At 33.6% G+C, this 22253-nt stretch overlaps 1 protein-coding gene across 1 annotated transcript in view; it reads right to left on the bottom strand.

Annotated features, from left to right (window-relative positions):
- The window catches only part of Dh44 (corticotropin-releasing diuretic hormone 44), a 435996-nt gene that overhangs the window by 146699 nt on the left and 267044 nt on the right, over positions 1 to 22253 (bottom strand). Inside the window, exon 3 of the mRNA XM_089647556.1 lies at positions 3428 to 3479. The gene's annotated coding sequence lies outside the window, so the exon portion shown is untranslated. The remainder of the gene's footprint in view (positions 1 to 3427; positions 3480 to 22253) is intronic.

The following is a 22253-nucleotide window of genomic DNA, read 5'->3' as shown; positions in this document are numbered from 1 at the left end:
TTTTAGAAAAGCATTTAAAATGCAAAATGGAAAATACCCATTTTGCATTTCCATTTGAAATGGATTTATTTGAAATAAAGCACATTTCTGTTTACACTACACCACGTCATGTAACATTAAGAGTCGGTAGGCTAACAATAACACTGCTTATGTAGATAGCGATAAGCTTCAAATTCCTGCTTAACACCAGCCGCTGGTTTTGATATATGCAGGAAAAAAACATCGCCAAAAAGTTTGTTTTATTTTATTTAGCAAAAAGACAAAAACGTTTGAATGTTTTACTAACATTTTCTACAGAACTTAATTTGGCACGTTACACAATAACATCACAACCGAAAAGAAGTTTATAAGTTGGAGATTTGAACTTAAAACAGTTTTTAAATGCCACTTTTTTTCTGGGCTTATCGAAAAAATACTCCATTATTTCAAATGATGTGTTCAACTCACAGTATTTAATTTAAGCAACTAAAGTATTTCTAAGCGTTCTAATTTTCAAACCCAAATCACATGATTTTAAATTACTTCAGAGTATTTCGCTTAAGGCGATGCCATACGTAGTAATGCAAAATCATGTGTTTTTGGTTTGAAAATTTGGTCGTCTAGAAATGTTTCAGATGCTTTAATTGAATACTGCAAGTAGAATACATCTTGGCCTATGAAATAATCGAATATTTTTTAGATAAGTCTTTTTATAAGCCCAGAAAAAATATATATATAAAGCCTATGAAAACTGCTTTAAAGTTCAAAATCTCCTACTTACGAACCCATTTTCGGCTATGATTTTATTGTATAGTGTGGCAAATTAAGTTATTTATAAAATGATCGAAAAAAATTAAATATTTATGCCTGAACATCCACAAAATAACATAAAAGGCACTTTTTGGCCATGTTTTTTTCTTGCATAAATCAAAACATGCGGATGGTGTTAAAGGGGAGTTTAAACCTTATCGCCATCTACGTAAGGGTTGTTATTGATAGCGGGTCAATTTAAAATATTACACGACGTAGTGCATCGCCTTACCTCTTGTACTGTCTTGTAGGAGCAGCGGCGGCTTGTACTCACAAAAATGGGTGGTAAAAATATTGCCAGTCTACTACGAAGCCCTACGTCAAGCCAAGTAAACCTTCACGGAGTAACAACACATTATTACTGTTACTTGCTTTGATTTTCGGTGATAATATAATTTGTTGATAATTATTATTTTTAGATTTACCGAAAATCTGGGAATGCGCTGCTCCAACGCTCCTTAGAGATAGCCGCCACTGTGTAGTAGAGGTGGGTCCTATGAGTACTTTTCGTTACTAGGTAATACCGGTGACAAAATACTCAAAAGTATTCAAAATGAGTATTTCCCCACAAAATATTTGAAATCCATTGGGGGGGGGGGGTTGTTACAGAACTTCGCTCAAATACAAGAAATACCAGTCACAAATACCCAACGGAAATAGACGTCGAAAATACTCATCAAAAGTACATACTAAAAATACTTATCAAAAATACCCATCAAAAATACTTATCAAAAATACCTACTAAATATACCCATCAAAAATACCCATCTAAAATACCTATTAAAAATACCCATCAAAAATACCTAGTTAAAGTACCTATCAAAAATATTTAGTCCTGATATTATTTTATTTATTTATTTGACGCCCAGAGGGCTTTTACATGGTTGGTAGGATAATTTTAATTTGACAGATACTTTGAAACATAAAAAATAAGAATAAAATTACATTTGATAAAAGCTATGCAACAAGTCATACAAACACAAGAAACAAAAACAGAAAATTACAGCTATTTGTAGGTTTACATGATGTGTTTAAGAGTATTGTTGAAATAAATGTTTTAAATGATCCACAAAACTTGCCAAGTTGGTATTGAATATGTCAACATCACCCAAGTAATGATTTCCCATGGTGTGAAGTCGTTGTATCGGAGAGTGGGCAATGTAGTTACGCTTATGTGTGCTGCTGTAAAATATTGTATTTTGTCGTGTTGTTACTGTGGGTGTATGAATGTTTATAAGTTGCAGGAGTTCACAACAGTCGAATTTAGAGTTAAGTATTTTGAATAAGAACGTTAAAATACTAATGAGTATTTTGGAACTAGGTATTTTGGAGATCTGTCACAAGTACAAAGTATCGCATGGAAATACCCGGTACTTTTACTGGGTACGATAAATACGCCTCACCTCTACTGTGTAGGAGGTGGCTGCAGTAGCTATCAGAAGACAGATATTATTGCAATTAACATTCCTGGTTTAAGACTTTTACCTTAACGAGGTGGTTAAGTCGACTCGTTAACTGATGCTAACTCGAATACTCGAAGACCAGTAACATTTTAGTGTTCTACATTGTTAGAAATATATAACTTTTTAAATGGAAAACTTAGCTGAATGTTGAACTTTAAATACCTGCTTGGAATATACGTATCAAAGTTTTTATGGAAATAAGTTTTTATCAAAGATTTTGAAGAATTAAAAAGCGGTTAAGGAATGTTTAAAAACTGTGAAAATACTTCTCTTTAACATTATTTTTTTTTTCTCAATTATGAAATCTTTTTTGTGAAGATTTATTTAGTTAAGATGTAAAGAATTTTTTTTTTTTTCATAATTTCTCGATCAGGCCTTCAAAATATTTGAGTAAGTAAATTTGATTGTGCACGGAGAAAATTTAATGCTGAGTTATTAAAAATCTATAATTTATTAGTATTCCGGTTAGAAATTAGACTGCAGGACGCTTCCTGATAAACTTTTAGTAAATTCGTAATAATATCGGAACACGTATTCACGCAATATATATTCTTTATAATTAAGAAATGCGACGATTCTTACGAACACGTGTTCGTGACAATTCATTGGAATTTTACTAAAACTTTATCAGGAAACCTATAAAATTTTTTAAGAGATTTTAATAAATTAGCAATATTTTTTTTAAGTAATTTTTCTCCGTGTGGGAATTTTTTTTATTTATGAAAATATATTAATGTATTGACTATTTTAGCAAAAACATTTTTGAAAGTCGTTGTGCACTAGAAGTATTATTTAGAAACTCAAATAATATTAATTTCATTATTACAATAGATCACTCAAATGCATTAATTAACAATTGCTTATTCACTCAAATGTATTAATTAACAATTACTTATTCACTCGAATGTATGTAATGAACTCGAATCAACAGTTTCTTAATCGCTCAAATGTATTAATTAACAATTACTTAATCACTCAAATGTATTAATTAATAATTACTCAATCACTCAAATGTATTAATGAATCATTACTTAATCAATCAAATGTATTAATCAATAATTACTTAATCAATTGAATGTCAAAATAATTTATTATTTAATCACTCAAATATATTAATTAATCACTCAAGTGTACTGATACTTAATTATTATTGGTAAAATGGTTTGACAACTTACCAAAGTTCTTCTTGGTGACAAGCAAGAATCGTCGGATTAAGATGTTGGATATCTGAAACAACAAAATAACATTATTAATTTAAACCTTAAGAATAAAGTTTATTTAACATTTAAATAGATTTTAATTTTTTAGATACAATCTTTAATAATTAAAAAAAATATTTGATAATGTGAGCCCCACTGTGTACTTTGTCCGTGCTGAGGCCTCCATTTTACAATTCAATAAAAAAATCAAATCAATAATAATAATAATAATAATAATTGGATAATTTGTAGAGCGCCGTTTTTGTGAAAAATCACCTCAAGGGCGCTGTACAATTTATTTCCTAGGATCTACATTTGTTATTTAGACCAACTGTGCCAGCACGAGGTTCGTCATCCGTTCAGGCATGTGTCTGCCGCCAATATAGCGCTGACATGTGTCTGCTGCCAATAAAGAGCGCCGACACAACATCCTCACATAGACAGTCATAAATTTAAATAAAACTAATATGAATTAAAATAAAATACAAAAATAAAGGATGATATATTTTATAATGGTTCCATGATAACTCAACACAGTGACAATTCAACACACTTTTAAAAAGGGATATAAAGTCATTAGAAACGATGAAAATTTTTTTTTAACCTAACCTAACCTAACCTACATAACCCAGTTAATAAAGTTTTTGTTTCATCACTTTCCATGACATTATATAACTTTTTAAATATGTGATAAAGTATCATTGCGATGATTTATCCGGTTACCATTATAATGATGTGTGTATTGTGTATAACTTACATTTGTTTAATTATTTTACATAATAATTTTATAATATTGCTTTTTTTGTTCCTTAATCTGTCTTTTAATTTTGTATCGAAAATGTTTTTTGTTTTCCTCAATTTTTGTATCGGGAGAAAGACTGTTGAATGCCTTTATTTCCTGATATTTGTCCAAAGCTTGTATTTACCGTCGGAGTTTTTTTTTTACGCTTGTGTAAATGGTCTATTATGATGGTCTTGGTTTGTTGAAGATTGTTTTTGATTTAAGAAATGACAGATTAATGTTGTTTTTATGTAAAATTTTGGTATATTTAGCATGTCGACTACGTTGAATATTTGTGTATGTCAGTAATTCTTTTAAAGTATTACATTGAAGATTGTTTTCTGGGCGATTTCCATATAATTGATAGCTGAGTGTGTTTCTCCTCCCCAAAAAATGATTCCATATTCAAAAACAAAATATTTTGTTTAAATATATTTCTCACGTTTAAAAAAATGTTTATTTTTAAATTTCTATTAAAACTTTGACTGAGGGTAAAACTTTCCAAACAAGAAACTGGCGACGAAAATTCTACTAACCTCGCAAAATGCCGATCATGTAGGACCGATATTTAAAAATATATGAACTGCTGTAATGTCATCATATTTGTGTGTGTGTGTACGTGATTGACACCAAAAGTTGATATAATGCTTTGTCATCGACGACGAGTAAGTTTTAACGTAAGTTCTGTTTGACCATAAACATCTAAAATCTGATGATAGCCAATCGCTGATAGGAGAGGGGACCAGAATAAAAAAAGAAGAAAACGATTGTCTCCTCGGTTATTTATTTAAACAGGTCGATACAGTTTGTGGTCGCGTTGTTATTTTTAACGATATTGAAAGGGAAGGTAACATTGATGTATTATTGAATTTGAAATTTTATTAGAATTTTAATTTTAGTTAAAAAAAAGCACTCTACCTACTTTGTTTTTCAAACAATCAAGAAAATAATGTTTCGTAGAACGTCTTTGTTTACATTTACCACAGGAAATATATCTCAAATTTCATTTACGCCCCTTTAAAGCATGACATTTTCTTTGCCAAAAAACACGAGAAATTCTTTCATTGGAAAAAGCGAAAGGTGCGGAAATCCTTTAAAAAAATTTGGGTGCAATTTCCTGAGTATTTAGCAAACAAGGACGGTCTCTGAAATGCCGAAAGGTTTAAGGAATATCTCAATATTGTCTTAAAATCTCGCCCCGAGTCTTCTAAATGTATTCCAAGAATCGAAAAAAAAATCAATCGATACTAATTTAGAGTCTCAACTGCTCACACCATCTGGAGCCAGTAAGACTATGAAATTCACAATCGGGGTATATTGTGATGCTTAAGGTAGAGGGTAGGGGAAGAATATGGAGAAGAGAAAGGTGAGGAAGTACCTGGCTATTCATATCCGGTCACCAAACAAATCTAAAGCCATTTTAAGCTACACTTCAACGCTGAATAGTGGTCTTACATTTTCGGCTCGAGGCGGTCTGGAGACATTGAGACAATGACATTCCTGATTGGGGTGTTTTATGAGACTGAAGGTGGGTGGTGAGGGTAAAGAGATGGGGATGAGAAAGGTGGTACTGGCTATTCAGTTCTGGTCATGAAACACGCTAAATAAATTTTAAGCAAAATTTGTATTCCGAATGGTGGTATTTCACAAAGGTAATACTGAAATTATCTACGTGTTATGCTGAGAGGCTCTGATTAAATTGTGCGGGCTTCATTTTATACATAAGTATTTTTTTATAGAAAATAACCTTCGTCAAACCAAACTATGCCGTTTTTGCAGTGCGGCGTCAAAATTTCCAGATTCCAGGTATTCGAATAGATGCATAATCTAGGAAATTATTTAATGCAGCATGACCACGAAGCTGCTATCCCGTTTGGCGGTTTTCTCCTCAAGTTAACAACAAAGCCCTCAGCGTTTATCTTGAATACCTCTCTCGCAGACAGATTCCTCGGTAAGATAGCGTCAGAAGCATGCAATGCTTTCTATAATCTACAAGGGATGGTCACTGAACAAACAGTGGGAGTTTAACATCGAAAATCAAGAAGTAGAATATTTTCTCTCAGATATTATATAAATTTATCGTGCTTACCTAACCATTCGGGCGATTTTTGGCATATAATGGTATATTTGCAATGACGTTTTGAGCGATCGCTCGTCATAAAGTGTCAAATTTATAGAACATAAAAATATGGAATAAATGGTTTAATCTCGGTGGATAAATTGGTTTTAAACCGCAGTAAGCAGTTCATATGTTTCGATATTAATAATTTAAGGAATAATATTAATTAAACAATATTGTGAATATACATATTTACAAAGTGGTTATAATATAGCTTATTGAGCGTCTCAGAAATGTGTATAATATTAAGGGCCAGTTGTTTCACAGAATTTATCAGTAGACGCGAGATCTACTGTTCACAGAACTATTAGAGCCTATACCTATAGTCATCCTGCAGCCATTGGGGGTCTAGATTATTTTTATAATAAATGTAGAGTCGTTGACCAAAAAGAATTGGAGTCCTTGTGAGAGCCCTGAAGGAGTAACCATCTGTTACTTATAACAGGGCGGGTAAGCGGTGCATAACCTCCAGTACCTATACCTTTAATAATAATTATTATTATTGGATGACTTGTATAGCGCCGTTTTTGTGCAAAATCACCTCAAGTGCGCTGCACAAACTTATAATACATTTCTACAGTGATCTATGTTATTACTTAACTATTTATGGAGAAAATATATAGTACAATACTTACCTGGTAGGTCACATGAGATTAACACTTAATTAACATTATCTAATTGTTTATTGGCGAAATTTAGATACAGGATTTAGGACTTTGGAAAATTGGATATAACTGGACTTTCTCTTAGGAATGGTATATTTAATTTAATGGTACGACAGCTTAAAAAGGTAAGGTATTATTATATGTTATTATGTTAAGGTATTATTATAAACGCCATATATCGGTTCCTTGATAACTCCTCAAAATGAAAATTCAACACACCTTTAAAAGGTGATATAAAGTCATTAAAAATGATGAAACAAAAACTAGGTTAAATAGTTACATATTTAACCTAGTTTTTGTTTCATCACTTTTCATAACTTTATAACATTTTTTATAGATGTGTTGAATTGTCATTTTGATGAGTAATCCGGTCACCATCTAAAAAACTAGATTGCATTTAGTTCGGGTTGAATCTTGCGATTATACTGTGATATTAAGTTAATTATGTAATACGCAGAGTGTATAAACCAAACTCACCTCTGTTCATACCGGTCATACCGCAAATCATTGGTGGTGGTTGTAGGATTGATAAGCATCAAATGGTACGTATAAACTTGCGAACTTAAACGCGAACCGAGCCACGAATTACGGGAAATGAATGAAGCGGCTTTTCGCGCCATTTGCGGTTGCTTTGTTCCTTTCCCATAAGTCGAGGTTTAGTTCGGCAGTTCGGCTTGCGTATATATACGTAGCATAATAAATAAATCTATTTTAAACACCAAACAAATATTGTCTAGTGTATTCGTAGCTTTACTTTTGCGTATAATGCACGTGTTCGCATAACAAAATTGCCGCTCTCACGTTTAAGGTGAAACTTAATGATAAATCACTATTTTGATTAATCTTTATAACGAATTGGTGTACATTATGAATACTAAAAAATATGCTTTAGATAAATTGAAAGTTTTCCTATCGTTTCGCTTGAGTAGAATACAAGTAAAAAAATAAAATACTCAATAAAAAATATAAATGTCAACTACTAATAAAACATTTTTCCAATAGAAATGTATGAACGCGTAAAGGAAACAACTTTTAAAAAATACAGTATTATACATAATATTATCTGTGACAGTTTCAATTGATTTAACTTTTTTGCTTTCTTATAAAATTATTTACAAAATAAATAAAAAGCAGTTTTGTGCTTGATATCGAACGTTTCTAGACTCTGTTTGTCAAGCGATTTTAATGCCTATTACCTACAATATAAGGTATACCAAGAACATACCCATTTTTGGCTTGTAGCTTCCTTTTAAAATCTTAAGTAGAACAGCTGATTAGCTCTTTCGTCTTAACTGCATCATTAAGTACAATTGAAGTATTTTTTTTGTTTTCACCAAATCTAATATACAAAAAATACTGCTGCCATGGGTGGTACAACAATATCCTCGTTGAAAATCTCAAGGAAGATTCTGTGTTTTTACTAATGATGGCATAATAACACTTTTCCTAAAACATGCGAACACCTCAGCGCTAGTTCTACTAGTGAGGTGTTCACAACAAACTTATAATAACCCATACATATGCTGATTATTAAGATTTCTGTATAACTGTTACTTATTATGTAAACTGTTTGCAATAGAATAGACATTAATCAATAATTTAAATTAAAGGCGAAAATGTACGAACGCTTTGTAAAACTTAAAAAAAGAAAAAAATATCGTAACTTTTTTAAATTTCGAAGTTTTTTTCCTAAAAAAATCAACCCCCAAAGTTTCGCGGTATGAGCGTGGGACACTGTGTACATGGATGGTTGAGTGATTATAATACAGGGTGTTCCAGTAAGAGGTGTTATTTTGATATTCAATCGTAAAAGATCAATAGTTTCGTTGCTTGTGTGGTACGTAGTGCCGTTTCGTTGAAAGTAAACGTTGTCCAAATCAATACCATCCAATTCCGGCTATAAAAAATCATTAATCATCTCTCGATAGCGCAATCCATTCACCGTAACTGTTGCTCCAGCCTCATTTTCGAAAAAGTAAGGTAAGTAAGTAAGGACTCCGCCGGACCGTAAGCCACACCAAACAGTCACACGTTGAAGATAGAGAGGCTTTTTAACAATAACTCTTGGGTTTTCCGAGCCCCAGATGCGACAATTTTGCTTGCTGACGAAGCCACCAAGGTGGAAATGGGCCTCATCACTCAAGATGATTTGCATTTGATTCACTCAAGTGAATTTTAATAATTTCAATGCATTGTTGAAGCGTGTATCATTCCATTTTTATTAATGGCGTAGTTTCTACTTGTCAAATGTTAAAAAATGACAGCTTCAAAAGTAACATCTACCGAAATAACGGGCTATTCAAAATAACACCTCTTATTATAAAACCCTGTACTATTTAACTTCAAGTAAGAATGATATACCAACATTTTGTCTTTACTTTAATGTCAAAAAAGTTCAGATTAGGACACGATATAAACAAAATCTGAAAACCCTTAATAAATTTGTTATTAACGAATATTGTTTTTTTTTTTCACGCCTCCAATTATTTTATGAGAATTTTTTTTTAAAATATGGTTTGGCGCCTCAAAGGCTAGAGTATCAGTCCTGTTGTATGTAAATGAAGTGATCCTTGAGTATATGAATACAAATTATGTCTTCGGATCCTTTGCCATCTGCCCTTGCCTTGGGCGGTTCATTTTGAAACTATACTGTGACCCTCAATTTTCAAGAGAAATTTTCCTACCCTTTGTGCCCATGGCTAACAAAAATATGGTTTCTGTAATAAGATTTTCAACCCCACGATTCCTTTTTTAAAAACTAAATGTAAAATAAATCTCACGAACTATGAACAAAAGTTCTAACTGCTCCCGACCATCTGAAGCCAGTGAGACTAAAGCATCCCTAATTCGGGTATGTTGTAAGGCTGAAGTAAGTGGGGAGGGGAAGGAAATGGGGAAGAGTAAGGTGGAGGCATACCTGGATAATCAGATTTAGTCACAAAAAGCCATTTAAAGCAACTTTTGCTTCTTTTTTTTTATAGTGAATACCTCACAAGAGTCCCAACTGCTCCCGTCTGGAGCCAGTGAGACTATGGCATCCCCAATTGGGGGATGTTGTGAGGCTGAAGGTAAGTGGGGAAGGGAAAGAGGAAGGTGGGGAAGTACCTGGCTATTCAGATCTAGTCACTAAACATGGCTAAAGCCATTTGGAGCAACGTTTCAATTCTGAATGGTGGTCTTACACCAGGGCGATACTGGTAGTATCTTCCACTCTTGCTGATACGATACTATATTTTATTTTATATTAACAAATTGTTAATTGATACAAATTCATCACATAAAATTATTGCGCACGTCCTTATTTGAACTGGCAACCTTGGGGTTGTTAGTCGAGAGCCTTACCTCTGGACCACAGCAGCCTTCAAGAGCTGTAAGTTTTTTTTACTTTAAACATCAGGCCCCACAAGCATGTTGATAACGTCGATCACTGACTGGGTGACAGCCTTTATTCTCGAATAAAACAAAATAATTAGTATGGCTTGCGTAAAGTTTTTTTAATTCTTTAACACAATATTTCCAACTAATTTAACCCGAGCAACGCTGGGGGTACTATATAAATAGTGATTACTGTAGTTGCAATTAAATGATTTAATACCATTATCTATAGTAATTATTTCTCAGCGAGTTCGCACCATTTGAAATTTGCAAAATCAAATCTTTTGTCCTAGTCATTCCTGGTTGATTTCCGACTGAAAGGTCCCGAGTTAATGAGGTTTGTTAATCATTTGTGTAAATTGAGGACTATTTCACGTGAAAATAGGAATTTAATTGCTTTTGCCGAATCTTTGATTTTTAACGAATTAATAAGTTTATTATTTTTTTTGTAAAGATAAACATATGTTAACCAGAAAAGGTTTTATGCAAAGCACAAAGGATGGCAAATTATTAGCCTGAAACACCATATATTAAAAGAAAATAGTTTCCGAGAAAAAATAAATGTTGCCGACGGGAATCGAACCGTCAGCCTTCTGATTACTGGTCAGGTGCACTAGCCACTACGCTACGTCAGCTTATTTTTAAACCGTCAAATAATTCAATAAAGACTAGTATTTATTTAAAGACTAAGTTTATTTTTATTCAATAAAATTGTCAATTTTTACGTCTTCAATGGCAATTTTTTTATTTGCTTTAACATTTTGTTCATCCTAAAACTATACAACCCGGTAATAAACTAACCTAACATAACTTAACTAGTAGTTCTGTAAATGGTAGACCTCGCGTTCAAAAAGCGCCCGTCTCTCATTAGATTTAAAAAATCAAAACCAATGTTTCTTCTCTAATTATAAGATTTGTAAGTAGGTACTTAAATACCTGTCTATTTAATTACAGACTATGTATTTTTAAAATTTATTTCTAGTAAAAAATTTGTCCATGGAAATGTCAATATCTCAATGAAAATTCTTTTTTCAAACTTTCTTCCGGCCGGTACATTGAGAAAAATGGGTATTACTAATTTATTAAAAATCTCTTAAAATTATTGGTAATCAGGTTAAAAACGAGATGGAACGCTGTTTTCTGATAAACTTTTAGTAAATTCCTATTATATTAAGAACACGTGTTCATGCACCTGCCTTAACAATATATAATGATGATATACGTAAATATTATTATTTTGTCATGATAATAAATTCGTATTTTACTAAAACTTTATCAGGAAAACTATCAATTAATTCTCCAAGTGCCTGCACAATCCAGTTTTTAACCGGATTACGAATAATTTGAAGAGATTCTTGATAAATTAGCAATATTTAATATTAATCATTATTCTCGGAGTAGCTAACATAATATTGATTTCTCAATATTATAACTTTTATTTTTGGGTAAATCGATTCCGAAGTAGAAATTCTTTGAGACAAAATTGAAAAAACGGTTGCTATGAGGTTAATATAAGCCGTTTTATAACCTAACAATGCGTTGAAGCGTAGATCTGGCTTCAAAAGTATTAACACTGAAGTTGCCGAAAAAGTCTCACTAGTTTCCCGATTATACTACTAGTTTCCAGACATTCTAATAGTTTCCAGGATTTTCCAATAAGAGGTGTTATTTTGAATAGACCGCTATTTCGGTAGATGTTACTTTTGAAGCTGAAATTTTTTGACATTTGACAAGTAGAAACTACGCCATTAATAAAAATGGAACGATACACGCTTCAACAATGCATTGAAATTATTAAAATTCACTTGAGTGAATCAAATGCAAATCATCTTGAGTGATGAGGCCCAGTTCCACCTCGGTGGCTTCGTCAACAAGCAAAATTGTTGCATCTGAGGCTCGGAAAACCCAAGAGTTATTGTTGAAAAGCCTTTTTTTTAAACGTGTGACTGTTTGGTGCGGTTTATGGTCCGGCGGAGTCATTGGACCTTAATTTTTCAAAAATAAGGCTGGAGCAACAGTTACGGTGAATGGATTGCGCTATCGAGAGATGGTTAGTAATTTTTCATAGCCTGAATTGGATAGTATTGATCTGGACAACGTTTACTTTCAACAAAACGGCGCTACGTGCCACCAAGCAACGAAACCATTGATCTTTTACGATTGAATATAAAAATAACACCTCTTATTGGAAAACCCTGTATAAGCACTTGTAACCTCCGTGGAAGACACAAATTCAGCATCCCGCATAAAGTGCACAAGATACAAAACAAAATAAAATACAATTCTATACTTTTATCTACCGTTATAAACTACCCTCTGTGTTAATTTACGTCTAGTTAGCGATCAAAGCGCAATAGGTGGTGGTTTTTAGGGCAATGGTCCACGACCATTGCAACCTCTATTTACTTGTCCGATGTCCGGTGTTTACACTTTCAGACCCCTTTTGTGGGGTTAGGTTAGTTCCTATCTATGTTTGTTTGTCTGTTTGTTCTTTTGAACCACTAGGGAATAATTACTTTGACGTAAACACCATTTCCAACCGGAAGGGAACAGTTGTTTTATTGTACGCCAAATGTGGGGAATACCTTTAATATATTGGGGAATATGATTTAAATGATGTATAATTTTCTGTTTTCGTCTAAAGAAAAGTAAACGCAAGTACTTAATCGGTTATGTTCTCGTTTTTGATGAATTATTAATCAAGGCGATGCCATACGTAGTAATGCAAAATCTTGTTTTTTTGGTTTAAAAATTTGTTCGCCTAGAAATGTTTCAGATGCTTTAATTAAATATTGCGAATAGAATACATCCTGGTCTTTGAAACAATCGAGTATTTTTAAGATAAGTCTTTTTATAAGCCCAGAAAAAAATAATGTATAAGGCCTATGAAAACTGCTTTAAAGTTCAAAATCTTCTACTTACGAACCCATTTTCGGTTATGATTTCATTGTTTAATGTGGCAAATTAAGTAATTTATAAAAATAATCGAAAAAAAAATTGAATATTTATGCCTGAACATCAGCAAAATAAAATAAAAGGCACTTTTTGGCCATGTTTTTTTCTTGCATAAATCAAAACAGGCGGATGGTGTTAAGCGGCAATTTAAACCTTATCGCCATCTACGTAAGGGGTGTTATTGATAGCAGTTCAATTTAAAATACTACACGACGTAGTGCATCGCCTTAATGTGAAAGCTCACAAGAGTTCCAAAATATTCCTAACCGTCTGGAACCAGTGAAACTAAGGCATCCCCAATCGGGGTATGTTGTGAGGCTGTATATTGTGGGGAGGGGAAGAAGATGAGAGGTAACTAGCTATTCAGACAGGTCACCAAACACCGCCAAAGCCATTTCAAGATTCATTTCTGAATGGCGGTCTTACACCAGGGCGATATTGAGAGTATATTCCACTTTGGAACGTGCTGCAAATATACTATTTATGATTTTAAGTATTTAAATTGTGAAATAACACAAATTCATTAATTGAAATTTGAACCCGCAACCTTCGGCTTGTTAGTCCAGGACCACGAAGGCTGTCTGATGACTCCAAGTTGTTCGCTACGTTTAGTGACATCAGCATGGGTGTCCGGGTTCATGGGGTGAGGTTTGTCTAGATCTTGGCGGCGGATACGTTTACCCAACGGGACCTTCGGAACCTCTCCAGACTCTCCAGGTCTCATTTTTTTAATTTTTTTTTTATATTAACTCCACACAGGAGGCCCTGATGAAAATAATTTCCCTCAGGGCCTATGTCATCTTTGGGGATGCTGTGTGGAGGGTCTTTTTGTGGAGAGGAAGGAGTGAACATGGGTCTTGAAGAGTCTCATGTTGTAGGAGGGAGGAAACACAGAGACCGGCAGCTCGTTCCACAGCCGAGCTGTTGAACTTAAGAACGAATCGTAGAAGCGACCCGTTCTCATGTGACAAATGTCAACCGTGTACAAATGTTGGGCGCGCGTTTGGCGTGTATCCCGACTACGCACCAGTGCCGATGGGATCAATGACGCTAGTTCCTCAGAGCATCTTCCATTGTAATACCGATAGAACAAGGACAGCATACCTACCTGACGCCTGTGCTCTAAAGATTGCAGTCCGTTTGTTAAGATTGGGGAATCTATCAAACGGACCGCCCGTTTTTGCACAGAGTCAAGGGTTTTTTTCAGGTATTTAGGGGCTCCGGACCAGAGATGGCTGCCAAATTCGACAGTAGGGCGCACTTGCGATTTGTACAGGGTCAGCAGTTGTGTGCTATTAAAGTATCTGCGGTCCCTGTACAGTACGCCCAGCTTCTGAGAGGCCAGCTTTACTCTGGCTTCGATGGAGCCCCCGTACCTGAGCTGGTCACTTATAGTTACACCAAGCATATCAATGGAAGGCCTGTTCGGAAGATTGCTTCCGTTGAAGGAGACTAGATTAAATGGATCTATACGTCCGTCACTCCTGGACACATTGACCTCCAGATTCCTACTCACTCTTAATACCTTTTTCCTTCCTAGAACTTCCTCTCCTCCCTTTCCTGAAAAAGACCCCCCCACACAGCATCCCCAAATTTGACATAAGGCCTCCTATGTGGACCTGATGTAAAAACAATACCAAATATTGTTTTTAAATTTTCACATTAATATATTTATTCACACTATCGTTTTTGTTATCTTGTTGTTTGGACAAATTAGTACATCTAACAATCATTAATTAATTCACTTTGTTATTACGTTTTTTATAATTATTTTTTACCGCAATAACTAATTTACCATCGTTAATTTAATTCTTAAGGTATTTATTTGTCTATTCTTATTAAATTTATTTATTTATCTTTTATATTTAAATTTGTTTATCCTGACGAAGAAACCAATGCAACACAAAGTGTTGTCTTTAAATTTATTTTTTTATAAGACTGAAACACGTTCCTGAGTGGTGGCTACTCTCAGTATCGCCCTGGTTAAATATATAACACAGTTGGAGAGGTCAAAGGGTCACTTCAAACCAGCCTCTACCGATCTGGCACGACACGCAGCTAGTGGACGCATCCTGAACACACCTCACCCGATAAACCCGGGAACCCATGTTAAATCACCAAACGAAACGAACCACTTTTTTTTGGATAGCCGTTTTACAGTCCGTGCAGTTTGTCCGTAGCTTGGCGACAGTCAGAGCTTTCATGCAACACCTTCCCTTATTTCTATAATACAGGGTTTTCCAATAAGAGGTGTTATTTTGATATTCAATCGTAATAGATCATTGGTTTCGTTGCTTGTGTGGCACGTAACGCCGTTTTGTTGAAAGTAAACGTTGTTTAGATCATTACTATTCAATTCCGGCCATTAAAAATCATTAATCATCACTCAATAGCGATCCATTCACCGTAACTGTTGCTCCAGCCTCATTTTCGAAAAAGTAAGGTCCAATGACTCAGCCGGACCATAAACCGCACCAAACAGTAACACGTTGAGAATAGAAAGGCTTTTTAACAATAATTCTTGGGTTTTCTGAGCACCAGATGCGACAATTTTGTTTGTTAACGAAACCACCAATGTGAAAATGGGCCTCGTCACTCAAGATGATTTGCATTTGATTCACTCAAGTGAATTTTAATAATTTTAATGCGTTGTTGAAGCGTGTATCGTTCCATTTTTATTAATAACGTAGTTTCTACTTGTCAAATTTAAAAAAATGACAGCTTCAAAAGTAACATCTACCGAAATAGCGGGCTATTCAAAATAACACCTCTTATTGGAAAACCCTGTATATACTTGCATTGGCTCTGGGTAATTGGTACTTTTGCGCTAAAAAATAGGAAAATCAAACACCATTTAGTAGTGATTAAGTTTGGATTGTAACGTCTCTAATAAAATAAAAGTGGACCCTCTGTAGGAAAAAAGTTGAAATAAGAAAAACTTACATTTTGTCACAAGTAAAGCACATACCAACGAGTTTTACCACTCTACGTAATTAATTCTTAGGTTTTTGTTATCTGTTTCAGCAGATCTATGAGAAAATACTGTTATATTATTACGTATTGTCCATCGATAACACTATTTGCTTCACAACTTGCGTCATGCAACTGTCAATAGAACTGTTAATAGTTCAATAATAAACGTTATTGATTGTTATCACATTTACGTAGGACGTAGGACATTGAAAACGAAATACATTATTATTAGAAGCTTGTAGCTGTGAAAGAGAGAATGTTTCGACTTGAAATGACTACATAACAAATTACAATACGCATATTGAAGTTGTTATAATCGCTTATGGAATTGTTATGAACAATTTATTAAGTCAGGGTTCGAAACAATGTGCGAATTGTTTTATCGAAATCAAAACCTGGAGGATTTAGACATATTCTTTGATACATGCAGCACTTTTAGTAGAAAATTGAAAGCTGTTTTCCTATAAAATAATTACTGAGACGTAATTACTTCTCTCATTGTTCTGTATAACACTACCTTATATTTTTGCTTTAATACTTTTCGATGCAGGCGAATTCTCCAGTTGACGGTTATGAAATCAATTAACATTATTTAACATTGTACAGGGTTTTCCAATAAGAGGTGTTATTTTGAATAGCCCGCTATTTTGGTAGATGTTACTTTTGAAGCTGTCATTTTTTGATATTTGACAAGTAAAAACTACGCCATTAATAAAAATGGAACGATACACGCTTCAACAACGCATTGAAATTATTAAAATTCACTTGATTGAATCAAATGCAAATCATCTTGAGTGATGAGGCCCATTTCCACCTCGGTGGCTTCGTCAAAAATCAAAATTTTCGCATCTGAGGCTCGGAAAACCCAACAGTTATTGTTGGAAAGCCTCTTTATCCTCAATGTGTGACTGTTTGGTGCGGTTTATGGTCCGGCGGAGTCATTGGACCTTACTTTTTCGAAAATAAGGCAGGAGCAACAGTTACGGTGAATGGATTGCGCTATTGAAAGATGATTAATGATTTTTTATGGCCGAAATTGGATGGTATTGATCTGGACAGCGTTTACTTTCAACAAAACGGCGCTACGTGCCACACAAGTAGCGAAACCATTGATCTTTTACGGTTGAATATCAAAATAACACCTCTTATTGGAAAACCCTGTATTATTTTTCTAACTAAAACATAATATAATTAAATATTTATTAACAACTAAGCCCATTAATCGTAGTTTAAAATATAATGTACCCGGTTGGTAAATTAAATTTTCGAACCACTCGACGTATAGTTTAATTCTTGGAATGGGAAAATATGGAAAAACATTTTTGAATATTGAAACATTGGAATTTCGAAAAAAGTTATTTTATCTTTATTTCTACCATCGCGTAAGTGCACTTTATCCCCGGAAACCCTGTATAATCTAGTTAGTAATTAGAGTCTTTAACTGAAATAACAATAAAAAAATCTTGTTCGCTGACTATTAATCGATAAAATACGGTGAACTCTAGCTTTGTGCACAGTGAATTTTCTAAATCAGTGCGTGTATTCAGTTCGCATTTATTTTTTACGTTTTAAATTATTTTGGTAACAATATTAGCTATTTAATATACGCGTTATATCAACTGCCGGGAGTAAGTAGGTGTATATCATAGACATATGAATATTAGTAGACCTGCCCTAAGTGATTAAAAGCGTATTATTCCCCACTTCCCATACCGGTTCCATCGGAGCCGGCTGGGCTCGCGTATGGCTTCCCGTGAATCTTGAGAATGTGACGTCATCATTCTTGTTCGAACTAGCGTCGAGTTATGGTCGAGGCATTTTATGAAATAACACGGCAAAATAGTGGCTTGTGATATGAAAACTTGTAAAAATAGATGTGAAAAAGAGAATAAACCCAATTGTCGTATTACATTCCATATGTAAGCATCAAATTAAGCTTATTCACGTCGTATAAAATATGAATCAGTTTTAGAAACATATGCTATCACATCGAGCCAACATTGGTCGAATGTAGCGATTCTCAAGTGTGCGCATCGTTGTTACTGGGAAGTAAATTATGAACACTTATAAAAGTGTCTTAACTAAATACGTAAACAAAATATTCGACTCTGAAAATAGAAGAATTTTTTTTTGCCGAATTTGGACTTCGCAAATTTGTTCATAACGTGGCGAGTAATTTGCGCTCCCATGTAAAAATGTCTATTCATTCAAAAGCAGATTTTACTTTTAAGAAGTAAATGGTGATATTATAATGCGAGATGCCTATATCCTGTCAGATTGATTTATTGACGAATCACAGTCAGCTTTACCCCCTTCGTTCTTCAACAGTTGATTTTACCCCTCACCTTTAATTTCTAGTCTATATATTCATATGTCTGTGGTGTATATCATCCCATATTCGGGAAGTCATATGTAGTTCAGTGTCTATAGGATGTGGAACCGGAGGGGAAAACATCATTTCTCATAGTTAATTGAGTTACGGACGTCTTAAAACTTCGCAGATTAAACCGTTTAAAAAAAGTAAAAATGTCCTCTGATTTGGTTAAGTCCACAGCAAATTACTTTTTTCATTCCTTTTCAACTCCATTCTAAAATAGCAAAAAATTAGTACTCTTCCATAAAAGTATTGTATTATTGAAATAAATATTGTAAATAAGCATGAGGCGCAAAAAAATAAATTTTCAGATCCAAGATATTTCCCTTAAATATAATTATATTTTAAAAGATTTTCCATTTTTTTTAAAGTTTCCATAGGTCACCGTTCGTTATTTTTCTGCTTCAAAGCGCAAACGCAATTGAATTTAACTCTTAATGATTCAGGTAACAAACATTTGACATTAAAAGAACTAAAATATTTTAGAATTTTTTTTTAAAAGCCTTTCATTGAATTAAAATCGGGGTAGCCAAAAAATACACTTTTATAAGCTAATTATTAGAAGAAAATTAAAATCTCAGAAATTAAACAAGAAGATATTAATCAAATTTGGTACAAGTCAATCATAAAAAATAACCCTTTTTAAAAAGATCTTAAGAAATCAAATTTATTTTATGCTGTTAATTTCATCATCTCTAAAGCAGCCAGTGCTCCGTAACCAGTGGGTCGCGGCGTAATATAACACGTTACTCATTATAACGCGTATGCGTATTGGGTATACCGGCCGTAATACGGAAAACCGCCCAATCTCAAGGATTACGGACACATTACTATCGTATTAAGATGGGGATCGCAGACTTTGTTAACAATCTGGTTGATATGACAAATATCGATCGGTCGAGCGATGAAAATGTAAAAAAAGCAGTAATACCATTTGGCAGCACTATCAGAGGAATATTTTAAATCAAAATATCGATTAACCAAAGCATACACGGAACGCATAATCAAATCGGCCAAATTTCGAAGCAATTTAAAGGAGATAGAGTTAATAACATGGCAAATGTCATCTGAAAAAAAAGTTCACAACTAAACGCGAAATGAGAAAATAACCGTGTTTTTGAGGATTGGAACAAAATGAAAAAAATCTTGCATGGATGTTAACATGATTAAATATTTTAACCCGAACGATGTAAGACCCTCTTCACCATATAGCTATACCAGCGCTGCAGCGGCATATTAATGAATCTTTATAAATAAGACTGATTGTGTCTACGTAGTATAATGATATTATTTAACTGTTACTGACCTGAAATGCATAAAATACTGCCGCCATGGGTATTTTGCCACAGTATCTTCCTTGATAATCTAAAGGAGATTGCGGTGTTTTTACTTATAACGGCAAAACGACACTATACCTAAAACACATCAGCAAATGTTATCCTAGTGAGGATACACACAACTCACACAACACTAATACTAACCCAAATACAGGGTTTTCCAATAAGAGGTATTATTTTGATATTCAATCGTAAAAGATCAATGGTTTCGTTGCTTGTGTGGCACGTAGCGCTGTCTTGTTGAATGTAAACGTTGTCCAGATCAATATCATCCAATTCCGGCCATAAAAAATCATTAATCATCTCTCGATAGCGCAATCCATTCACCGTAACTGTTGCTCCAGCCTCATTTTCGAAAAAGTAAGGTCCATTGACTCCGCCGGGCCATAAACCGCACCAAACAGTCACACGTTGAGGATAGAGACAATTTTGCTTGTTGACGAAGCCACCGAGGTGGAAATGGGCCTCATCACTCAAATTGATTTGCATTTGATTCACTCAAGTGAATTTTAATAATTTCAATGCATTGTTGAAGCGTGTATCGTTCCATTTTTATTAATGGCGTAGTTTCTACTTGTCAAATGTTAAAAAATGACAGCTTCAAAAGTAACATCTACCGAAATAGCGGGCTATTCAAAATAACACCTCTTATTGGAAAACCCTGTAGTTACTGATTATTAACATCTTATTGTAAAGCCAAGACTTTTTTTCAGAATAGAAATGAATCAATAATAATAATAACATAAAATTGGCACCTCTCTCAATGTTGGCATTACTAGCAGCTAGCCTCACGGCTGCCAGTTGAGATTAGTGTTTTATCATTCTTCTGGCTATGAGTAACAAAGTGCTCTTCACACTAACCCAAAGTTTATACATATTTCCGTATATTAGAGGCAAAATCAAACGAAATCATGAACTCATTACGCCAGTTACGATACTGATGAAATTCTTTCTGCGAATTTTTACCGACACGTAACTTACTTCCCTTGAATACGTTTTTGAGCTTTTAAAACGTATATATATATGTTTTTTAAAGATTTACTCTATTCAGATGCCGAGTTTATAAAGAAATATAAAATTTCCTGTTCCCTGTAAAATTATAAAAAGAAGAAAATGATAAATGATGATAAGAAAACTGTAAAAAACGGTTCCACGATAACTCAACACAGTGACTATTCAACACACATTTAAAAAGTGATATGAAGTCTTAAAAAAACTATGAAAAAAATAATTTAAGCCTAACCTAACCTACTTAACCTAGTTAAAAAAGTTTTTTTTCCAATCACTTTCCATGACTTTATATCTTTTTAAAGATGTTATGAATTATCATTTTGATGATTTATCCGGCCACCGTAAAAAACACATTAGGTTATATTATTTATCATGCTATAGGTCGGTATGAAAAAATGCCCAGTGTTTCATTAAATGCCACTTAAATCAGATGTTGAGAAATTTTTGCACTATTTTAATTTTGTCGTTTTTAATGAAATATTGTTACAAGAGTCGCCGAGTTTTTAAAAATATTATCGCTTCCTCTGACATTCGAATTAACATAATATCTCCTTTTCAACCCATTTTCAGCAATCTTTTTCATCTTTTTGAACGCTTGTAATGGATTCTTTTCTATATATATTGTAATATTATAATAATAACTTGTAATATTTCCTACATAGGCCCAATAATAACTAAATGGTTGATTGGACTGGGTAGAGGCGTATCTGAAAAATGTTAAAAAACGTCACAAAATAAATAGACATAGTATAGACATAGACTAATCACACACTATATGTATCTTCCACTATTCTAATTATTGCTCATACACAACTGAAATATACACAACAGCTCAAGTTCGATTCTATCATAAGATTGTAATGATTAAACATCACAAATTAAAACATTAATGAGATATATTATAGACATAGACAAATCACACACTTACTTTCACATATTTTGGTTCCTTGGAACGGGTAATTTGCCTAGTTAGGAACCAATAATTTCGACGTGATAAGGTACAATAATCTATAATCACTAAAATATTTTAATTATATCTTGTATCATATTGTACTGTGTGTAAATCTAAAGGAATAAATAAAGAAATAAATAAATAAACAATGTTTTCAAGTCAGGGTCTAAAGCATCATGGTCTTTTTTCAAAACAAAAACACAAGATATTGCATTATTTTGAATTGAATTTTAAAAAATGTATTATTGTTATCACGCTAT

This window comes from Hesperophylax consimilis, chromosome 26, assembly GCF_061612785.1.
Source record: "Hesperophylax consimilis isolate HC1 chromosome 26, BYU_Hcon_1.0, whole genome shotgun sequence".
Classification (NCBI taxonomy): Eukaryota; Metazoa; Arthropoda; class Insecta; order Trichoptera; family Limnephilidae; genus Hesperophylax; species Hesperophylax consimilis.
This window is presented reverse-complemented; position numbering and strand designations above follow the sequence as displayed.